The sequence below is a fragment of the Alligator mississippiensis genome, chromosome 4 (genome assembly GCF_030867095.1).
Source record: "Alligator mississippiensis isolate rAllMis1 chromosome 4, rAllMis1, whole genome shotgun sequence".
Taxonomy (NCBI): domain Eukaryota; kingdom Metazoa; phylum Chordata; order Crocodylia; family Alligatoridae; genus Alligator; species Alligator mississippiensis.
The window spans coordinates 83244831-83268312 of NC_081827.1; the positions used below are offsets into that span (position 1 = coordinate 83244831).

The 23482-nt window shown below is 41.9% G+C and overlaps 1 protein-coding gene across 1 annotated transcript in view; it reads right to left on the reverse strand.

Annotated features, from left to right (window-relative positions):
* The window catches only part of MGAT4C (MGAT4 family member C), a 753010-nt gene that overhangs the window by 493931 nt on the left and 235597 nt on the right, over positions 1-23482 (reverse strand). Inside the window, exon 4 of the mRNA XM_059726138.1 lies at positions 2025-2158. The gene's annotated coding sequence lies outside the window, so the exon portion shown is untranslated. The remainder of the gene's footprint in view (positions 1-2024; positions 2159-23482) is intronic.

Sequence of the window (23482 nt, forward strand, 5' to 3'; positions counted from 1 at the left end):
AGGTCCCTTCCAACTCTAACTGTTTATGATTTTATGAACAGGAGATAGGGTAGTGAGTTATGGCTTGAAATCTAGTTGACAGCTGGTATCAAGTGGGGTGTCCCAGGGGTTGGTTCTGGGGCTGGTTTTGTTGAACATCTTTATCAACAACCTGGAGGATGGGATGGAGTGCACCCTCAGGATGTTTGTGAATGACACCAAGTTGGGGGCAGTAGTAGATATGCTGGAGGGTAGGGCTAGGATTCAGAGACCTGGAAAAATTGGAAATTGGACCAAAATGAATGTTATGAGGTTCAATAAAAACAAGTGCAAAGTCCTGCACTTAGGACGGCACAATCCCATGTACCGCGACAGGCTTGAGGCCTACTGGTTAAGCAGCAGCACAGCAGAAAAGGACCTGGGGATTACAGTGGACAACAAGCTGAATATGAGCCAGTGTGCCTTTGTTGTGAAGAAGGCTAACAACATATTAGGCTGTAGTAGTAGAAGTATTGACAGCAGATGGAGGGAAGTGATTATTCCCCTCTATTCAGCACGGGTGAGGCCAAAGCTAGAGTACTGTGACATTTTTTGGGCCCTGTACTACATAAAGGATGTGGACAAGTTGGAGCGAGTCCAACAGAGGACAATAAAAATAGTTAGTGGGATGGGGCACTTGACTTCTAAGGAGAGGCTGAGGAAACTTGGTTTATTTAGTCTGGAGAAAAGTAGACTAAGGGAGGATTTAATAGCAGCCTTCAATTACTTGAACGGTGGATCCAAAGAGGATGGAGATAGGCTGTTCTCAGTGGTGGAAGATAACAGAATGAAGAGCAACGGTCTCAAGTTGCAGCAAGGGAAGTTTAGGTTGGATATTAAGAAGTTTCTCAGTAGAAGGGTAGCAAAACACTGAAACAGGTTAGACAGAGACACTGTTGTATCTCCATCCTTAGAGTTTTTTAAGACCTACATAGACAATGCCTTGGCAGGGATAATCTAGTTGGGGATGGTCCTGGTTTAAGCAGGGGGTTGCACTAGATGACATCCTTTCCAACCCTAATTTTCTATGATTCTAAAGTAAACAGCACCAAAACCATTAATAAATATGGCCAGAGCCAGAGTTCAGAATATGTAGGAGACCTGAAAGATGCTAGGAATTTTGAGCAGTAGACAAATAATATGTGCATAAACAAAAATTGCTTGCCAGAATAGAGAGCAGCAAACAATTACCATTATATTAGTGTATGTTGGTAAAAATAATAATAATAATAATAATAATTTGGATGTATAAAATGATGTATTAAAAGCTAAACATGAAAAATGCTGGGGGATTTGAAGTGTCCAGAAATTGATGGGAAGACAGGGTTACAAAATCTAAATAACAACCTCTTAACAAAAACAGTAAGTTGAGTTTTTTGCATCTTCAGTTGCTGCAGGCTGGGTTTTCTTTTATTTAAATGTGCCCGATTTTAAAATATGCTTTCTGATCAAATTATGACATGGCAATCTTATACCAAAATATGTATACATAAAGCATACCTAAATAATATTTACTTCCACTGATGTTCAAGGTACCAATAGAGCTTAAGTATCAAAAAACAATGTATTTACTTGCATAGTACATACACCTTTTCTTCCTAGAATAAGCCTTTCAAAATTGGGGCGCACATCTTAAGTAGGAAAGCTAACTTTTCTTTGCTGGAATAGAAGTGGGAAGGAATAGGAGGAAGTAAACACTGTGCTTTAACAGAATGGCTGCCAAGATGGCTCTGCTTATCTCCGGCCAGAGCTAGCAGAAGTGGCAGGGTCCTGCATTAACCTCCTTACAATGATAGCTTTTCAGCTGAGCACTATAGCTTATGTCTGAAGGAACAACTGAGCTCACTCAAAGAAAGTAAGCTTCTGTGTGCACTCCATAATATCTTTTTAAGGCTTGTGGTGTGAAAACAACACTAGATTATTTACAGGAAGTTATTTAGTCTAGTGAAGAACTGTTAAGAACTATAAAGAACTATTTGCAGTAAAGAAGTAAGTCTTTTCACTACCTTGGAAGAGTCTGGAACCCAGTCTTGTCGCTCTTCTGCTATACCAGGAAGTTTCTGCGACCTCATTTAAACTGTCTCCTGGGATTCCTCACTTCAAGAACATTCTGGAAATTCTTTTCCATGCTATATTTGGCCTGCCAAAAACAAAGCATGCACCTTATTTGGAAGTATATGGTATGCAAGAAAATATATGTATGTCCAAAGACAAGAATTATGATAAAAATGTTATTTTGTCTGATGCTAGCCTTTTATGTTGGGACCAACTGATTATTGACAATGCAGAAACAAAAATCTGTTGACTACTTAAGTGTAATCATTTGTCATTTTTTTCTCTGTGCAGCATAAATCGTTGCTGATTTCTATATAATCAGTACCTAATCACTTTCAGTCTGCTAGCATTACATATCTGAAAGTATTTTTTTTTTCCCAGAACAACTTGTTATAATGTGAACAGTTGCCAGGCTATGAAAATTGATAGAGGCAATGGATGCCAAATTAAAACAACCATTAAAAGGGAAAGGAAATGAAAATCAATTTTGGTTTTAAGTAATCAAAATCTAACTTAGTTTTAAAGACATTATGTTGTTGACTGAAATAAAATTTAGTACTTTGCTCATGACACTATTGTTCCTCCTAAATATATCCAACTTAACTACAAAATATCCTGTGACAAAAAAGAATGAACTCCCAAGACCCAGTCTCAGTACTGCCCTGCCCCTTTCTGTCTATGGCCAAACCGCCCACCTCATTCATCTGCCATGCTTTGTTGTAAATCATTGTAATCATTCCAGATATTAATTAGGTGGGAGGTTGCCCTTCGAATGTCCTCATGTCCATGGGTGATATGAACATGCTCCAACTTGCGTTTTTGACATTTCAATGGAACAGTGTTTCGTTTTGAATTTCATTTAATTTCAAAACCACTGTCCTGTTTGGTTTCATAGAAACAGTTCCACTGTTTCTATGCTGTTTTGACATTTCACGTCAAATGGATACAGGCCATGCCATGACAAGACATGCAAAACCTGCTAACAATATCTGCAGTATGGAGATAGCTTCACAATACAATACGTATCTTCATCAGGGCACCAAGGGCCCTGATGGAAAATACATGGAGAATACACCATCAGCAACTGCACACCAGAATGAGCACACACCAAAAATCTATTCAAGACAGCAACAGAACATCACCTGTCTCCAATCTCTCAGGCTTGATCCTTAAAGGGAATTTACAAACTGCTTTTCACAGACAAGCCTGCGAACTGCACCATATCACCCTCCTAGGTACAGAAACTCATGGGCTCAGCATAGACATTGGAATTCTGATACACTACAACCTGCCAGACATCTGACTCTCCAATTTTATCTAAATCCCCCTTCCCCTGTCATCCTAGCTTGTCTTTCACCCCCTGATGCCTCCATTTCCATGTTCACTGACTGTCTTTCATTCCTACATTGCATGCCAGCCTCTGGCTTCTTTACTATTCCTTCCATCCAGGAACAGCACATGCACCAACTGCAGGTGCTTTCTTAGCATGATAAAAGCTTTTTCAACCCAAAAGCTGGCATCCTAGGCAGCTAAGCTGAGCTCACCTGTAGCCTCACAACTCCAGTGAAACCAGCAAGCCTCAGGCCTGTGAAAGACATGACAGGTCTGGGCTTTCCCCAGCCAGGACTGTGTGTGTGTGTGGTGGCTGGAGGTTATGGCAACTCCTACCCACCTTTCACCAGGGGGGTCCTTGGTCCTGACATTTTCTGGGGCTGCTGCACCACCAGCAGTCCCACCAGGCCTCCTGACCTTGGCAGAGTACAGTTTTAGTGGTCATGCCCAAGACCTGATGCCTCCTCCTTCTCCATAGCCCCAGCCCATGCCTCCAAGTTCATCCTGGCACAGAAGCTCAGCAGGGACATGTTCTTCCCCTGCTGGCTGGTGATGCAGCGAGTGCATCTTCCAGCTCTGAGAGCGGGGCATTAAATGGTTTTAAACAAATGAAAAAAGAAAATAGGTGTGGATTGATTGAGGAGGGTGGCATTCTTTTCATCTTCACCTGGACCTTGGGGAACCCCAGAAGCAGGAGGTTCACCTTGAGGAACACCAGCTGCTCCACCAAACCAGGATCCAAGCAGGTGCGGTGGGGTGTCACTACATCTCTAGCAATGCTGAACACCCTTTTGCTTGGAACACTGATCGGTGGACAGGACAGGTATTCCTGGGCAACTGTGACCAGCTCTGGCTGCATCTGGCTGCAGCTTGCCCAGTAGGACAAGGGGTTGCACAGCAGGAGCTCCACATCCTTGGCAAGATAGGCAGCCACCAAGGCCAGAGCACTACTGCCTGATGGTGGGGTCTGGTGCTTCTGGACCCCACCATGGAAGCCATGCCCTTGGCCCACATTGGCAGTGCCTATAGTGAAGGATGAGACTAGCTGGTGGATGGCATACTAGCATGGGACGGTGGATCCCCCTCTTCCACATCCCTTTGCATCAGCTGTTCTGCCTCCTTGACTCTCTTCATCAGCACCTCTGTCCACTGATTCAGGCTTTGGCTGCTGCATACTCTGCCTTTCACCCTCGGGTCACACACGGCAGCCAGCACATGTACCATACTGGAATGGAAGGGATCGAGCCATTTCCTGATGCCCTCCTTCAGCCACCTCACCAGTGCCTGCACATCTGGTGACAGTGGCTTGCCCCAGCCAGGAACATTGATCCCCCAGAAGCTCTCCATTTGGCTCTGAAGTTCCTTCACTACAGGGATCCCCTGGCTAAAGAAGCATCACCAGCACTGAGGATCTTGGTGGCCTTGAAAAAGGGCTTGAGGACCACCAAGGTTTGGGAGATGGTATCCTATTCAGCTCTGCTAAGGCTGATCCCAATCTCTCCAAGCAAGGCCATCTTATGGATGGCCTGCTGTTGCTCCACCACCCTCTTGAGCATCAGGTATGTGGAATTCCACCAAGTCTCCACATCCTGCATGATTTTGTGCTGCAGGATGTTCATCTCTGCTTGTTTGTCCTGCAGCATATTGCCCAACTTGATGCTCCAATGGAAGTAGCCTGCCACATTCCTGCATTTTGAAATGAGCTTGCTGGGGAAGCTGGCGCTGTGACCGGCAGCCCTGTCCCCACCAAGGCGTCCCAGACTATGAGGTGGAACTTGCGTGCCACAAAGCAGATGCCAACAAAGTTGGCATAATGGACTGCCTTGACCATGTTGGCCCCATTGTCGGTAACCATGAACCTGCAGGTGAGCTTGCCCTGTCCAACAAGCCACCCCTGCACCAAGTGGTTCATGGCCCCCATGATCTCTGTTGCCATATGGGACTCATCCATCACCTCAGCTTGATGGAGAGTCCCCTCACAGCCAGATTGGTCTCACCAGTGCCCTGTGAGGGAAAGGTATGCATGATCTCCACCCTGGCTACTCCAGATGACCATGGTGAAGTGTAAGGCCACCTGTGTGGCCTCCTCAAGTACTCCTCCTTCAAGTACTCCCTACATGCCTCTACATGTAGGGCACCACCTTCAGCATTTAATTTGTCAAAGTTCAAAGGTTTTGAATAAAATAAATTCTGGCCCTTACTGGGAGGAGGGGAAGTCCTAAACAAAAAGGTATCTAACTTGAGGACTCTGCTAATACTTGAAGATTACTAATGCTGAGACTCTATACTCTTGTTTAAGGTAAGATTAGAAAAGTCATTTGAAAAATAAACTATTAACACCTTTAAAATAAATCTTTTATTTTTAACATCTCTTCAACTCAAAGCTTCATATTTATGTTCAGCTGGCTTCACTGATGGCTGTTTTCATGGTGTGGAAAATGGAAAGACCCATCTCTGGCCTTGTTAAACATAACTGACAGAAAAATCAGCAAAAATATTATCTTGAATGCACAATTCCAGAGAACCTCATTGAGTCCCAGGGGATCTAACACGGAATCCACTCATTTTGCCTAGTTTTTCTAGCCTTCCTCAAAAGAAATCCCTTGACCATTTTCTTGGAACATGCCAGCTGCCTTCAGAGGACATCAGAAGGTTTTTGGCAGTTTCTAGTTTTGATCGCTACCTTTATCAGAATTCTGTCATAGAAGGCCAAGGTTTAGGTTCTGTTAGAGAAGTTAATTTATTCAGGTGTCACAGAATCACTGTAACTTAAGTAAGTATAAGCAAGCTAGATTTGTTCAATGTGAGTCTAACTGCAACAAACACAGATGATAACAACCACAACAATAATAGTAGCAACAGCGGCAGTAGATATAAGGAGCCTTACATGGGTTTCCGGTGTAGTCAATGCTCAGGACAGAATATCCCTGTGTAAATCATTTGAGCCAAAGGTTTTTCAGACTGCACTCAGGTGATGGATTTTCTCAGTTTATTTATGCAGTCTGTTCTAGTGCTTAACAGCCCATTAGGAAGACCTTCCTAATACTGAACTTCCTTGTCATAATGCAAGTGTAGTACTTCTTGTCTTAAGGCTATTACTCCCTGTGGACACAGAAAACAGTTGACCAACATTCTCTTTTTAACAAAGATATAGACAGAGAGACAGGCAGACAAGAAAACTGATCAAATTCTCAAAGTCTTCTCTCCCCAAGACTCAATAGTCCCAGTTTTTCCAACCTCTCCTATGCCAAGTATGTCAAGTGATGTTTTCTGGATCTCTAATCATCTGTGTTACTCTCCTCTAGACTCTTTCACATTTGTCTATGACTTTTTGAAAGTGCAGTTTTGTTTACTGTGATATCTTTTATTGGACCAACTACTTGTACAGTTGGGAGAGATGTTGCACAAGCTTATGGACACAAAGTGCCCTTCTGTGGAAGGAGGTCTGTGGGAGAAGAAAGTACATCCTACACTAAATAATGGCATACATTAACTCCATATGTAAAAGAAAACAGGCACTTAAGGGAATGAAGTGAGGTTGTAAATTATGAGCAAAAAGAGCTTCGAAGCAAGAGAACTTTGACTGAATAAATAACCCAATTATGTAAAAAGTAAAAGATCATTCAGGAAGGAAAAAAGAAACATTATTACCTGTGGAGCAGAGAGAAGCTAGGAGAAACATCAGTTAAATTATGAGTCATGAAACCATAGTCTATTATTTAGTCCCTACTACAATTTATCAAGGTCATTTTGAACAGTAGCCTGACCCTCTAAAATGTCTATTACCCCACCCATCTCAGTGTTATATACAATTTTAGTGAGTATGCACTCAATTCCATCCTTTAGTCATTAATGAAAACACTGAACAGAACTAGATGTAGAAACATCTCTTGAGCCCTGCTTGATGTTATTGTGAACTACTCTTTAAGCAAAACAATACAACTCTTTATGTACCTACCATAAAATACTATATTTACTCAAATACAAGATGAGATTTCCCACACCCCCCCAGGCAACATGGTGGGGGGGGACCCCCTCATCTTATACCTGCATACAAGGAAACCACATTAAATACATTGTCTACCTTTGAACTGCACCTAAAAGCATGGACTCAGTAATGGAAACCAACTATGAAGCTGATTAAATGCAACATTGAGCATGACTATAGACCACATGGCCCATATGAGGCAAACATGCTGATGGGAACCCACCACAATATAGGCTAGTGCAACCTGTCTGAATAAGATATATGGTAGTGCCCATTTAGTGCAGGCCCCCTCAGTGCCCATTCTTTTTCAGGACATAGTGAGACACTATAATGCATACATTACAACTTTCTTTCCCATTTCCAATGATTCCTGTTTCTTCACCTGCCTTAAATGTCTGGCAAATATCACCAAATGGGACCCCAAATAGTTCAGTCAGAATCCTTTTGTCAGCTCCTCTCAGCCTGTTGCATATGATTAGTGTGGCTCTTCTTCTAAGAGGCAATGCTAGACCAGATTGCCTTGTGTCTCATCTGCATATCAATTTTTGGATGATCCCATGAGTCCCATGGGGGGGACTAATTATCAAACAGAGCCTTTGTGGGGTGGGGGGAGGGTATCTGGAGTATACATACATACTGAGCAGTGCTGAGCTGTGCGGTCACCATGACTCGAAATGCTGTTGACTCTGCTGGGGCCCATCCCAATGAACTATATGGTAAATTATCAGCCTTTTGTCTTTGGACTCATATTATGCATAGTGGGTGCTTTACAGTCACATTTACTAATGACCTCTGCAGTAAAGTGTCACCATCTATACATGTGCTGGTATTGGTGTGCAGTAAGCTTACTGCACTGTAGGATAGTACTGTCTGGGATAGTACTATTTTACAGCAGAATAATAAACTGGGCTGAAACACACATGACAGTGACTATGAGAGGGCCAGACCCTGAATGTTGCCTAGTCATATGGCTCCACAAGTTTAGAACCCTTGTGCCCCAGCCAACCCCTCTGCTGCCCTCCACTGCCATCCAGACAAACCCTTGAACCTGCTGCCAGCCCAGGGCATGTCTGCCCCAGCTCAAAGTGGTGTTGCCCTGGGTGCACATGTAGTTGCTGCATCTGGGAACAGATAAATCTGGCTCAAAGTGCTCTGGAGTTTATCATTTTGCATTAATTGCACATGTAGATGCATCCAGTTTGTCCTGTATATAAGTACACGCTAAAGTGCTACTTAAAAGTGTGTCTATGGAATATCTGTGCTGAAACTCACACAGATACATTTGATGCAGAAAAGAGGAAAGTGCATCAATTTTGGATGAACTAAGTCTATGGGTACTATATCAAATAACTACAGCTATGTTTATTTCAAGGTCAATTTTTTTCCAAATTTGCTCCTTTCCATGTTCTCAGAGAGAGCTGAGTTTGACAGTAAGTAAGGGGGAAAGGGCTCCGGGTGGGAAAAGGTAGGGGATAGAAGGCAAAGGTCAAAAGTAGTACCTGATCCCCTAGATTTAAATTTTCCCTGCTGTAGCAGTGTGTGTGTGTGGAAGATGGGCAATAGGGGATGGGGGGGGGGGGGGTGGCGGATGATGATGACAACACACAAATTCAAGACAACCCTCCAATAATTAGATTTTATATCTGTACAATTATATCAAATGTATGCATTTTCCATATATAGAATCTAATTATTGGGGCGTTGTCTTATAATCACGGCCATCTTATATTTGAGTAAATATGGTGAAATGTCATCTAGACTATTTCCTAAATTTGAGAATGTAATGGGAGACAGTGCCAAAAATCCTTGCTAAAGTAAAAGAAAAATCCAAAATCCAAAAATCCTTGCTAAAGTAAAAGAATATCACTTATACTGTTCTTCCCCATCTACAAAGCTTGTGATAATAGATGGAAATAAAGCTGGCTAAGCATAATTTACTTTTAGTAAATCCAAATTACCTCCTAATCTCCTTACCATCTTCTAAAGTCTGTTGTTCTCCTCCTTTTTAGACTCAAAGTAGCCCTCATTAGAGTCAAGGCATTTCTCAGAAAATGCCAGCTCTTCTTTTTTAACTACAGAAAAAGTGAGCCATCCTTCTTTGAGAAGAAATCAGAAAGACCACAACAGGTCAGAATGTTTTTGACAATAAGGATTCCTATTTGAAATAATTGGATTTATCATATGTAGCATGTGCAGGTGTTTGATAATATTGAATGGCACCCTGCAGTGCCCTTAAAATGATCTTACAGCGCTTTAAGAATTATTTCTCTTAGTGTTTAGAAATAGATTCCTTTATTATATTTTCCTGTATCTCTCCAGATACTGAAGTTAGGCTGACTGGTTGGTAATACCCTAGGGCCTGCTCATTCACCCTTTTTAAAGATGGCACATCATTTACCCTTTCCCAGTCTTCTGGACTCTCACCTGACCTCCATGAGTTCTCAAAGATAATAAATAGTCAATTGGGTCTGCAACTGCTTCACTCAAGTCCTGGAGAATTATAGGATGAATGTCACCCATTCTGCTGATATGAAAGCTTCCAGCTTGCTCAAGTAATCTTTAACCTGTTCTTTTGCTAGTCAGGATGTATTCATTTGAAGGGAGGCAGAAAATAGAAATGTGGCATTCTGACTACTTATCGTCTCGATAAAAAACTTTACCATGACAAATATCCCAGTGGGCATGTGAAGATGACAATGAATCACAAAAGCATTTGCTCTCTTCTAACACTAAATAAGGAGATTAAAGAGAATATGTTAAAGTAAACATATTAGACTTAAATCTTCACCTTGTTTATCATAAAATTCCTGCTTACAAAACACTTCTCAGCACCTTCCCACCTTGGTTCTTGGCACATTTTAAAGAGAACAGTGCAGACCTTTTCTTTAGTAAAGTGATCACTAAAAATGTTCAAGCAGACTAATCTGCCTAAATTATTAAAACAAATATTTTACTAAGATTAACATTCCACCACTTAGGAAGCTTCTTGCTCTCATTCAACCTTTTACCTGACCTTCTAGATTGGTCATAGTGTTTGCCAGTTCCCTCCCTTGCCAGCTTGCATGGTGTTTGAGCTGCTGTCAGTGTTCCACTTCTGGGGAATTGGTTACAAATAGACCCTGTTAGTGATGATCAAAAGCAACTGGCCTCTGTTTGGACAGAACAAATGAGAAAGGCTTCTAAGGAAAAAAAACAACAGATACAAGATATAGCTATGCTAATTTTTAGAATCCATATTGTGGGCTACCCTTAACCAGGCTGAGCCATATGAGCTGCCCAATCAATTCTAGGCCACGCTTTGTAGCATTACTCCACAGTCATCAACCTTGGGCTGCTTATATGTGAAAAAGAGTCTTTCCAGAAATAGTCTTGCCTCTTCTGCCTGGTTTATGTGTACTTATGGGCAGCAGAGAGAAGAAGTGCTGTGCAAAAGGACAACACAGGACCACAGAACTGTAGGACTACTTCTGGCCGACTTTATAGGCCTGCACAAGACAGATCAATTCCAAACACACTGCAGGAAGGCAGATGCAAAGGACAGCAGGGTCAGACTCATTTGCAGCAATTCAACAGAGCTTCCAGGGTGAAGATGAACTGCTGCTGGGTATCATTGTAAGGGGTTTACCATATAGATGGACAACGTGTATAAACTTGAAAGTGACTAAATTAATCCGAACTATCAAAATAGACATGGCTTTGGATTTTGTAGTTGACTGATTTTCCTACAGACTGTTAAAAGACTAAACTGACCTGATAAAAGATGTCATCAAATTATTTAAAGAAGATGGTACCTGTACTCATCAGAAAACTACTTTCACATCTACGTTTGTGGGAAGGTGTTCAGAGATGCACTTCAGAAAAAGAACTGTATTTTAATCCACATTTATATTAAACATACTTTTTCCAGAAAAGGTATGTATATCTGGTTTCAAAGTAGATAGGACTTTTTGATGTTGTTGTTCTCTTAACTGAAAGAACAAAGATCACCTACTGAAATATTACATTAATCTCTTTAATTTATTCAAGTTTGTGCTAAAAGTCAAGAGTCCTGGTGAATAATGTTAAGAATTACTTGAACACCACTAAAATGGTAGCCTGAGATTATTCCAGACAACTCTTACCAGAAGTGTCAGAGATAACTAACAGGACAAAAGTACACAAATGGAAGGTTACCCACAGAGCGTTAGTGTATTAGGTGAGAAAGTGCATAATTGCAGGTTTGTAAGAGATTAACTCACCACATTTTCCATATGTTTAGAATAAAATAGCATGTTAACAGACATGGGAAAAGTGTCTGTTACAGCATTATACCTAATTACAATGAACTGCAATATTATACAGTAGGGGCAATAGCATTTTAAGGGGCAAGTACTACTGACATGATTTGGGCTGTGTTAGATTTTCCTATTGATGTGCTCAGATATGCCTGGCATATCATAATCTGGATGACACTTTAAAAGCATTACATCTCATTTAATGGTTACATATGATACATTACACCAAAGTCTGCAAGCACCCGTTCCACATGTGAGACAAGTAAGATCCATTGTATTTTGCTCAACACCTGGCACCATAGAACAATTTAAAATAGAACCTTCACTCATTTTCATCCCAGAAAATGAATGAGAACCAAATGAGTTTTCAAATGTACTACCAAAATTATATCTAGAATTCCAGTAATAAGGTAACTATTCTCATTTGTCATCTTAGCATGATGACCTAAGAAAAATAGGTGCACTTTTCCTTTTAATGACAAAATAATACTAAAAGAAAATGAATGCACACCGAGTACAAATGAAAATGCTTAAAATATGTATATGTGCATAAAACTAGTGCAAAAATCCAGGTTGAGACCATATTTAGACACCCTTTCATTAAATTCAGAAGGAACTAATGGATTCTAAAAGTTTAATTGTCCCAATATAGCTTTTGAAGCACAACTGCTGGAATTACCTAAATGTTTTTGTTTTATTTTAGTTCCAAAGCCATCTAGAGTATATCAATACATTTAATTTTATGCACTATAATTACTAAATTCTGCAGCTGTATCTATAATTCCATAAAATCACATATAAATAGAGACTTCTGGATCACATGAAATAAATGCAAATGTATATCAGATTATGAATATTAAATTATGTTTATATTTATATTTTTATTTTCCTTGTTTCTACCTATATATGTAAAGACTACATCTCATCTCAGCCTTTTGGGGGTCAATATTCCAAAATATGCATTGATTTAGAAATTCATCCTTTGCAACCTGTACATTTTCTATGTATTTCCACGTCTTTCATAAAAGGCCACATTTTCTTAATAAATTCCCAATCCCAAAATTTTGCATCTCTCAGGATTGTGTGTAGTTAAATTGTAAAAAAGTACAAGACATTTTAGAAACATTTTCAAAAGCATTTTCTCTTTTTCCCCATTCCTCCAAAGAAGTATCAGTAGAATCACTGCTGTGTTAAGTTAACACAAGTTAAATAAATGATCAGTTTTGGTTGAAGCCAAGAGAAAACTTGAAAAGACTATATTTTAGTCTTATCTAAACTAAGCCCAGAAAGTTGCATGCTTTTATGGATGACTTCCAGAGTAAATTAGTAATAGTATGGACATTATTTAAATTTTAAAATGAAGTTTTCAAATGGTGAAAATTCAAGATTTTTAATTCTGCCCCTTTGTGTGTTTATCCTGAAGACTGAATGGTACAGAGAAATAAGAAGATGCAAGTATTAAGATATTATCATGTAATTAATGAAGACACCATAATTCACACACATAGGACATTATTAGTCATCTAAGTATGATTCTAATCTATCCTGTCAAGTCCCTGAAGAAGGAGGAGGACCCATCCAACTGTTGTCTTTACAGTTTTTCTAGGGACTTGTACAGATTGGAATAAGAGTACATTTAAGCCCCACGATACACATACAGGTAAAGGTGCAATTGAATCACATGCATGGCAGGAGGCACAATTCTGGGCTCCCCCTTCATCAACAAGAAGCAGGCGCCCTGCCATGGGGGCCACATGTAGCTGGGACCAAGAGTCCCATACTGGATGGGGCTCTTGGTCCCAACTGTAACACATGGGTAGCCAGGACAGAAAGCCCCAGCAAGTGTAGGACTCTTCAGTCCTGGCTACACATGTGGGCCCTGCCACGGTCCCCCTGGCCTGGAGATTTCAAGTATCCCCAAGCCTTGGGGATTGTGAAAACTGTGATTCCCTAGGCTTAGGGATTTCATACTAGTCATGGTGCACTCCTGCAACTGGAGCCCTGTTAGCTTGTTGGATGTGGTCCATAACATGAGATCCCTCCTGAGCACACGCACACTGACTAGAGGTGGTAAGGTTCTCAAATAGCTCAACCTGCCACCATGATGATGTCAGTGACCCACTTACATGTGGGGAGCCTGTGCAGTAGATTGTGTAGTCCAGTACAGTGCTGTGTGCTGCAACTGAGTGCCGAGAGCACAATAGTAGGGTGTCATGTGCACAAGTATGATTGGTGAGAAGAATGACTAATGAATGGTGTGATTTTGGTGAGTATTTAAGGAATCCTGAGGCATAATGTGGCATGTGAATGGAATATGGAGGCTTGAGGGTACTTGAGGTTTGAACGGTATGCGAGGTTACTTGGTTGGTGATGATACCTGCGTGTCTTAGGTTTATGAGCAGTGACTGTAGTAGTGAGAAAGAGAGGGGGGGCCTAACAGATTGGATTATAATGGGATACTTGCCTGTAAAAGTGTTATTGGATTGAGAACTCGATCATCCATTGGATTGGTAAGTATCACCCTTCCCTCACTCTCGGTCCAAGACCCTCTGAGGGGAAAAAACCGAGGGCCTGACTGTCACTCCAGCTCAGGGAGCCTGTGAAGGCCCTGACGCTGCCTTTGCTGCCCCCTGGAAGATCTGGTTATGGTGCACTGCAGTTAACCAGTGTATATAGTTAATGCTTGATGTTACGTACATTTCCTACTGTTAATCTTGTTTTTGTTGTGATCATGAGTTTATAAAATACTTTTGAACTTTACTGGAGCCTCAGTGTATTTATAGGGTATATGAGGGTGGGCTGCAGCTCTATGCATATCCCTAACCCCAAAATCCACCCCTAACAGAGACAACACATGAAAGGCCCTGGCTGTCCCAGGAGGCCTAACAACTCTCCGCCCCTTAGATTTCTTATAGGTGGTCAGTGTCCAGAACACCTGGCAGTGTCCGCCTTTCAAGCTGACAGGGCTCCCAGCCACAGGGGAGAATCTGCTAAAAGTGCAAATTAAAGCTGGATAGCATCCAGCTATAAAGTACACATTTTCAAGGTATAACTTCATAGCTGTTTGGAGCTTTTTATCATTTAATAAGTACTTTCATGTGTAGCTGGTCTTAAAGTAATAGTGCAATTAATCAGTTAATTGCACAGTCCCTGTAATTTTTACTGGGAGCCTTAGATACCTAAGTCCATTTATGCACTTCGTAGGTGGAACAGAAATAGGTCCCTTATACATACAGTCTTTGATACAAGTTCTTTGGGTAAGGAAAGTTCCATTTGTATTTGTTTGAAGCAGTTTGTTGACCAATATTCATTATAGTATTGATAATATTTGTTATTAGCAGCAATGTAAGACAATAGTTTTAATTTCTGAATCTAAGAGTACACTTCAGAAATATGCCTGGCAAATCCCTCAGATTCAAGCACACTTTTCCAATAATTTCTATTCTGTTTACATATGGCAAATTATAGGGAAGGAGAAAGATCCAGAGGAGGAAAAGAATTTGAAACACGATGAATGCACTTCTGTGGAAATAGAAATAGACTGATCAGAAACTGGCTTCAGTAGTTGCTCATTTGGACAAGAATTCCAGGCCACATGAGACAGGAAGACATAAGACCAGGACTTAAGGAATTCAAAAGGCAAGGAAGAACACTGTGTTATTGTACCTAACAATGAATGTTGATTTCAAAAGCAACATTTAACAAGAGGGCTCATTGAATGGCCATCTACATGAATCTTGATAATTACAGAATAGTTTAAACAAAAATGAAAACTTGAAGAATATTATTCAAATATATTGAAATGTAACACTAGATAGAAATACTAATCTCTTGGTTAAAAGTACACCTTTACACAAAGCAAAAGTAGTGTGATATTCTACTAACTTGTAATTCTATTGATTTATACTCTATTCCATTGATGCCTTTTCAAACATTATTGATTTCTAGCCTCAATTTGTTATATAATACAACAACAGTAAATACCTTCACATTATTCAAGTTGATTTCACCTACAGAACTTCAGTCTGAAGACTGATCATTTTTTTTAAATTGCTATCTTAAGTATAAACCTGTTTGTTAATGTTGTTATTTCAAGTGTGTAACAGCATTTATGTTGTAAAGAGTCTCTCTCATGTCAAATGGGTTAATATAAACAAATGACCATGATATGCTGGTTTAGTTCATAAGAATTACATTATTTGTGGCAAAAAAGAATATCCATTAATATGCTACATAATCAGATCATTTGTAGGAACTCACTTTAGCAATTACATGGACAAGTTATCTGTAAGGAAGTTATTGTTTTTATTGCATACACAACATTCAATAACATTAGGATTCAATGTTACCAATTGAAACAAAATGATTTTCTTGCATAAAAAAATCAAAACATCATGTTTTTGATCAATAAAACTTCCTGTGGGATCATACATTTTAATTTATTGGAATGCATGACATTGTAGTATTATAAACATTCTGTGGTAGCTAGCAAGTCATTCCAAAGGCTTGCTTACTTCAGTGAGCTCTACAGGATAAGATCCTCCAGCCATTTTATCATATCTTGGTATAGCTTTGGTGGGATAAACTGTAAGATTTGATCTACAGTACTTTGCTTTTCTGTCCTCCTGTGTCTTGAGACCAACAAATTGGAAATGATTGCTAGAATCAAGCCATGTAATTAGACAGCATAACATCTAATATACTCTTTCTGTCAGCTTGCCAGAAAAAGAGTTTCAGTAAATGATACATTATACCATGAAAAAGATCTTTCAAACAGGCCTGTTAATGATGATAAATAAAGAACTTGTGCAAAACCAAGCAATTAATCCTTTGGAAGCTTTCCACTCAAGTCACTAATAAGGCATCAAGAAATGCAAATACATACATAAACAAACCCTTTGTGAACATGCTGCTTTAGATTAATGTATTTTCTTGCAATGAACATAGCTAACCTCGTCAGTCGTTAACTTCTATGCCACTTATTTTCCACTAAAACATTTTCTTTAGTTTGATAAACATACCAAAAAGATTCACTCATCGGGGCAAGCATCAGAAAAATAAAAATACATCATTTTGTTTGAGAATTCATTAAATATTCAATGCAATTCCATTTTATTTTCAGGGGAGTTTATGGACTTTTCAATTATGGAGCTATAGTATCTTTTTGTTTATACCACAGGGAGAGTGTTGACTATAAGATTTTGGTATTAATAATGTATCTGAAAATGAAGGAGAATTGTAAGCAAAAAAGTATGCTTCAGCACATAAAAAATGTGCAGTGCCAAAGGGTTATGGAAAAATTATCCCTACAAACAGTATTTTGAGGTATAATCTGGTAAAACAATTTCTCAATATGTAGGCAGCCAAGCAGATCAATTATTTCAATGTAAAAAGCAAGAGGTTTTCAGTACCTTTTGATTTTGCTGAGCCATGAAATAAGTTGTTTTAGGACCATAGGAAAACAGAACTGAATGGGACCTTATGAGGTCATTGACTACAGCCTCCTGCTCAGGGTAGGACAGAGGCAGGCAATTATTTTGGGCGGAGAGCTGCTTACCAAGTTTTGGCAAGCCATCAAGGGCCACAAGGGTAGCCCCACCCCTTGACAGGAGCCCCACCCCTGGTTGCCATCTTGGGAGCAGCCCCCAACCCCTGACCTTCTCCGTGAGAACTCCCTCCCCTCGTCCCCAGAAGTACTCCTTTCAGCAAGGGGTTTTGCCATCTCGGAACCAGAAAAATATCAAATTACATTCTAAAAATTAAAACTGTTTTACAACATTAATTAATTTCATTTCAAAAAACATTTTTCTCCTGATTTGCATGCATTTGTGTAACATACATAGAGGTGACAGTATGATAGCTTAAAATGAAGTCTTATTTTTCTATATTGTGGGAGGGTATGGGTGGGTATAGGTTTGTGAGTGTTGGATATGTGGGGGAGGGTGTGGGTGTGTGTGGGGGTTTGTTGGTGGGTGGACAGGTGTGGAGGTGTGTGCATATGTGGGGTGGGGGATCATGTGAGTGTGTGTGTCTATGTGTGAGGTATGGGTGGGTAGGAGGTTTGTGGGGGGCTGTGACTCTTGGGGGAGGGTGGCTGGGGAGGATTGTGGAATGCATGGAGGGGGAGGGTTTGCCCACAGCCTGCCCCACATGTGGTAGGCAAATCCCCACAAGTGCTCTTCCAAATCTGGGCTCCACGCTTCTGCCACTCTGACCCTGGGGCACTGTTGTGGGTCCCATGCTGTCACTCACCACCACTTTCTCCCTCATCTGCCACTGCTGCCCTTCTCATGCCACTTCTCTGTCTCTCCCCCACCACTTGCCACTCTGGCACCATGTCCCAGCTGCATGGCCAGGACTGCAGGACACAGCAGGAACCAGGCCGACCCAGCTGGCACTGCATGGAACCAGCTGAGAATTATAGGGTCTGGGTCGAGCTGGGATGGTTTCTGCTGAGTCCTGTTGCCCAGCGCTGCAGCTAGGAACCACGTGGTTTTGGACCGGTTACAGCTGTAGTCAGGAAAGCAGGGAAATAGCTGTAGCAGGTGGTGGGAGAGTGGCAGTGAGCAGGTGTGTGGAGTGTAGCAACAGCTGAACAGGAGCATGGGGCCCATGCTTGTGCACTTGGGCCAGCACCAGCGGGGACCCAGGGTCGGGGAGGGGTTCTATAGAGTCGGGGGGGGTAACCCAGCTCCATAGAGCTCCTGCTGGCCCAGGCCCCATGCTCCTGCCATCCTGCTGGTGCTAGCCCCAGGGCAGTGGCATGGGCCCCATATTCCCATCCAGCTGTTGCTGCACTCCATGTGCCCAGTCACTGCCCCTTTCTCCTGCCTTTTCCAGCCATTTCCATGCTCTTTCCCCACCTCGCTGGCTGCTCCTGCCCCATGTGATTTCTGGCTGCAGTGCCAGGACCACAGGAGCTGGCCAAGCCCGGCCCTGAAGACTCAGGCGATCGGCTGCAGTCCTTACCAACCTCCCTTCCCCACCTTCCTCCTTATCTGAGTTTCCCTCTGATGCAGGGAGGCAGGAACAGCCCTATGGTCCCAGGCCAGAAGTGTCTACTAGGAACAGGTTTCTAGCTGGGGGTGTAAGGGCTGGGGGTAGGGATGAGGTTGGGGCAGAGCTGACCTGGCTTTCTAGCTGCAACTGCTGGGTCATTCCACCAGCTCCCCCTGGGTGCTGTCATCTTTGACAGGCAAAGAGGGGCAGATAAATAATTTTTCTAAATTTTCTATGGGCCCTGTGGGCCTGATAGAATGGCCTGATGAACCAGATATGGCCCACAGACCATATTTTGCCCACCGCGGTGTAGAATCATCCCTGACTAAACTATCCCAGCCAAGTGTCTGTCCAACCTGCTTTTAAAAATTTCAGAAATGGAAATTCTATAATTTCTCTGAGCAGCCTGTTCTAATGTCTGACCATCTTCATAGCCAAAAAGGGTGACTCAGGCTATTCAGAGAATTGCCCACTTCAATTTCCTCTGTTGCAATTTGAGGCCAGTGCTCCTAGTCCTGTCCCCTACAGTCACAGAGAAAAAGTTCTTCCTATCCTCTTTTAATCATCCTTCAGGTCATTGGTCACATGTAGGGGGTGCACGTACACCTCCTGAGATTGGCTATGCACCCCCTGGAAGCTCCAGCTGTGAAACCAGAAGTGCTGGTGGAAGTGCACTTTGGGTTTCACCGCTGGTGGTTCTATGCTTGGCGATTGGCTGCCGGGGGACCCTTTCCCCTATTGATGATCTGGTGTCCCCCCCCCCCCCCACCAGACTTGGGAGGCACCAGTTGCCCATGCTTCAGGTATTTGAAGACTGTTAATAAATCCCCCCCCTCAGTTTTCTCCTCCCAATGAAACAGTTCTTACAGCTTTTCCTTGTGAGCTCGAACTAATGACAGAGCCTTTCGTTTTGCTGATGGGCTCATAGCACAGTGGTTTGCTGATGGGCTGTTAATACTGTGGTTTTATCAGCCCCCTGGATGGTTTGCATCCCTGTCAAGCTCAATATCACCAACAGATGCACTGCATATACCCCCTCTGCCTCAGAGTGGTAGCTTGGGGTCTGGCAATAATCCTGCCCCTTGAGCAACCTGAGACAGTGCAGGCCAGGGTAGGGGTTTATATCTCTCCCTAATCAGAGAATCCTGCCAGGGCCATGCTCCCCCCCCCCCCTCAGCTCAGCACTGTGGAAGGGAAGGAAGGACTGCTTTAGTGCCCCTCAGCTTCCAGCCTGAGTCACTGCAGACACGTGCCTGCATTTCTGGAATGAAAAGGGAATGTGTATCCACTGCCACATCACTTCAAGCTTTGAGGTTAGACTAACCTGCAAAGATTGAATCAATTCAGGCTCAGGCTTCTTGAATTTGTAGGCCACATTGACCCCGGTAAGTTCAAAGGTGGGCTGGTGGCTGAGCACTAGGACTAAGTTTCTGCTGTTCCTATTACTTTCCCTGAACCTAGTGCCATTTCTGTTTTTTTCCATTTTGGCACAGGGAAAGTGACTGCCACTGAAGTCTCATGTCTACAGCCCTTGGGTTACAGGTTGTTGACCACTGCCCTACTTCATTAGCTTAGAAGTAGTAGGCTTCCTGTTTCATTTGCTTTCAATGTACACTGCATAAAAGAAGTAAAGAGAACTGAGAGCCAGTGGGAAAGGCTAGGTGGGACCAAAGTACCCGGAGGTTTGCTGCTGATATTGCTTCATCCCAAACTCAATTCAAACTCAGTATCTTTCTGGGTCATAGCCAAGATTAGCTGAGTCACACACATTATGGTTGCCAACTCTGTTTCCAGAATACCAACATGCCCGTGACACACAATGCCAACGTGCCTGCGTGCTTGCATATACCAGTTACGGATCATGGCGAGTAGACTTTCTGCCAGGAAGGCAAACTCATGTGACGGTTACATTTTAAAAACCTGCTGGACTACTGTAGAAATTGGATTCAACATTTAATATTTATTTTAATGAATGTCCTATCATTTATCTTCTAGGGGCCTGTCAGCTGTCTCCTGGAGATTGATATCCAATTCCTGGAGATGCCAGGGCAATCCTAGAGGGTTGGCAACCCTAACATGCATATATATTTTTCAGATGGGTATTACTTGGTGCAACTGCAACAGAGTATCATGGGAAATATGGAAGGTGTGTTAGATATAAGTCAGTGGGAAGTTATTTAGGACTGAAGCAATGATAACTACTGGTGTTCCTTCAAGTAGGAAAGCACAAGACAGGGATTTAGCGCAGGCATTGTCAAGTGAAATTGCACCATTTAGTGGTGGAATACCCAACAACCCACTTACCTTAGGATTCAGATGCCACTTCCAACCCCCTCTTAGTTAGAGGTTGACAACTTCTGATTTCAGGTAAGAGAATACTGAACTAAATCATCTGCAATTTTGTGGACAATACCACATTAGATGCTCAAATAAATAAACTGTAGGAGGATTCTTTGTAGAAGGATTCTAAGTAATATAGTATAATGCAATGTCATAAAAGCATCTTCCACAAAGAAGGGCAATGACATACTTGGAGGAGCAGCTGTTGTATTTATGGGTTTTAAAAATAAATAAATAAATAAATAAATAAATTCCTCGATGCCAATCACTTTCAACCATGTTAAGTTTTAGCTGATAGCAAGAGAGGAGAAGGTCAAGAGATAGACAAAGAATGGAGCATTAATCTGAGAATCACAATAGGTAGCTTGTGAGAGAGTAAAGATACCATGTGAGCAAATAGAGTTAACTTTAAAAGGAATGGAGGAGAAGATATCAATAAAAAGGGGAAGAAAAGACAGGCCACATCAGGGAGAGGCTACAAGAATCCATAAAGCATCAGATAACAACATTGTAAAAAAGCAGAAGAAGCCTAAAGGGTTCTCTGAATTATCTTCACTTTATTAGCCATTTTGAAAACGGGACACCAAATTGAGCAAATATTGCAACAGAAATTATTTTACTTCTACATTGTTCACTGATGTAATGTCCCCATTCAAAAATTCTTTCCTTCTGTAACAGGAGGGCGGTCAGGCTCGCCATGCTCCCCCCTGCTGCCTCCTTTACAGTGCTAAGCTGACGAATTGCACCCTCCAATTCTCGCCTGCCACATCTTTGATTTTATATATTTTTATAGGGAGGCTGCCTTCTGTCCTCTTGGCCACAGTTCTCCTGTCTTGGGTGTTCTGTACAACCCTAGCCTTATGGGCTATGCCTGGCTCCTACCATCCCAATACCACGCCCCAAGCCTCACAGATGTAATGGACATTATTCTGCCTCTCTCTCTCCGTCTCCACGCCCTCTCTGGCACTCGGGCTCTCCGCAGCCCTCTCTCTCCGGGGCCTGCTCGGTAATGCTGCCCCCTTTTCCGGGGCTCACGACGCCCGCACTGGGGCTTCTCAGCAATGCCCCCTCTCTGGGGCTGGGGTCTGTGCACCCCAAATGCTGCACCCTCACTGGCACTGGGGTCCCCACACTGCTGCGAGTCCCCTATGAGGCCTCCTCCAACCCCTAATAGCTTCACCCAAACCACTCGTCTCAAATAACAACACAAACATAAGCTGCCCGGCTATAGCTACGCTCAAGCCTACCGGGGATTCTCTATCCCACTGTGGTGACTGACTCTGCTCTTGCATTCAGGTTTCACTTTTTTCCTGGCAGGGAGCTCTTTCCTCCTCAGGTACTGGTAGGCAACTGCCTCCTGCCTGTGGTTTATATAGGAGCCAGGCCCTGCCCCTTCTTGTTAGCTGGCTAGGCAGGTGTGAGTCATTAGTTCCCTTTGGTTGCCTCATCAATCAGCACCTGAGGGGTTATCCCAGCTCTCCAAGTAGCAGGCATCCTACAGGCCCTGCTACACCTTCCAAGAATTGTATTAGCTATCTAGCTATGACGCACTCTGAGAGCGCATGGTCAGCTGATTATCTACCCAAACATCCATTTCTTCCCCACAGGAGTAATTTCTTCCAAGGATAGAGTTCACTATCATATTCTTATTACATACATTCTTAGTATTTAAGACTCTAAAATTGAATTGGCTATATTGAAATAAGTATTGTTTATATCCAGTTTACCAAGGTCTATGTCAATGCCATATTATTCACTTCTCCAGTCTTTGAAATAGAGGTTCTCAACCTTTTTAGACTCAAGGCACCCCTGGAAAGACTAGTGGTACCCCTTGGAAAATGCCAGTTCTTAGTTTTGACTCTTTTTTGTATAGAAAAATAATAGGATCTTTTTTTCTGCTGCAAAGAACCCAGAAAGACCAAAGCTATGATGTTTTGTTTGAAATTGCTAAGCTTATCTTGTGAATCATGTTTGCAAATCTAACAGTGCTAACATTGTGTGGCACTCTGCAGCACCCTAGAGAGCATCTCAATACACCCCAGGGTGCCATGGCACCCTTGTTGAGAATCACTGACCAAGAAACATACCTGCTTGATTATGATTCTCCAATTATATCTTGGGACCTATCAGTTAGCCTTTCAAAATCCATTTAATGTTTGCCATATTAATTTCATATTTTCTAATCAAAATGCTGCATAGCATGAAGTCAAAACCTTACAGAAGTCTAAGTATATTAAACCAACACAAATACCGTTATTGACCTAATCTTGTAATCCCACCAAAGTTGATCATTATTATGCTAATTTGACAAAACCTCTTCTCATAAATCTGACATGATTAATATTAATTGTATAATGCCACCTTCAATTCCTTATAAATTAAGTCTATCATCTTTTCCATTATGTTATACAGGATTGATACCAGGCTGAAATCCAAGTTGTCCAATTTACCCTTATTAAATAGTGGCAAAAGATTA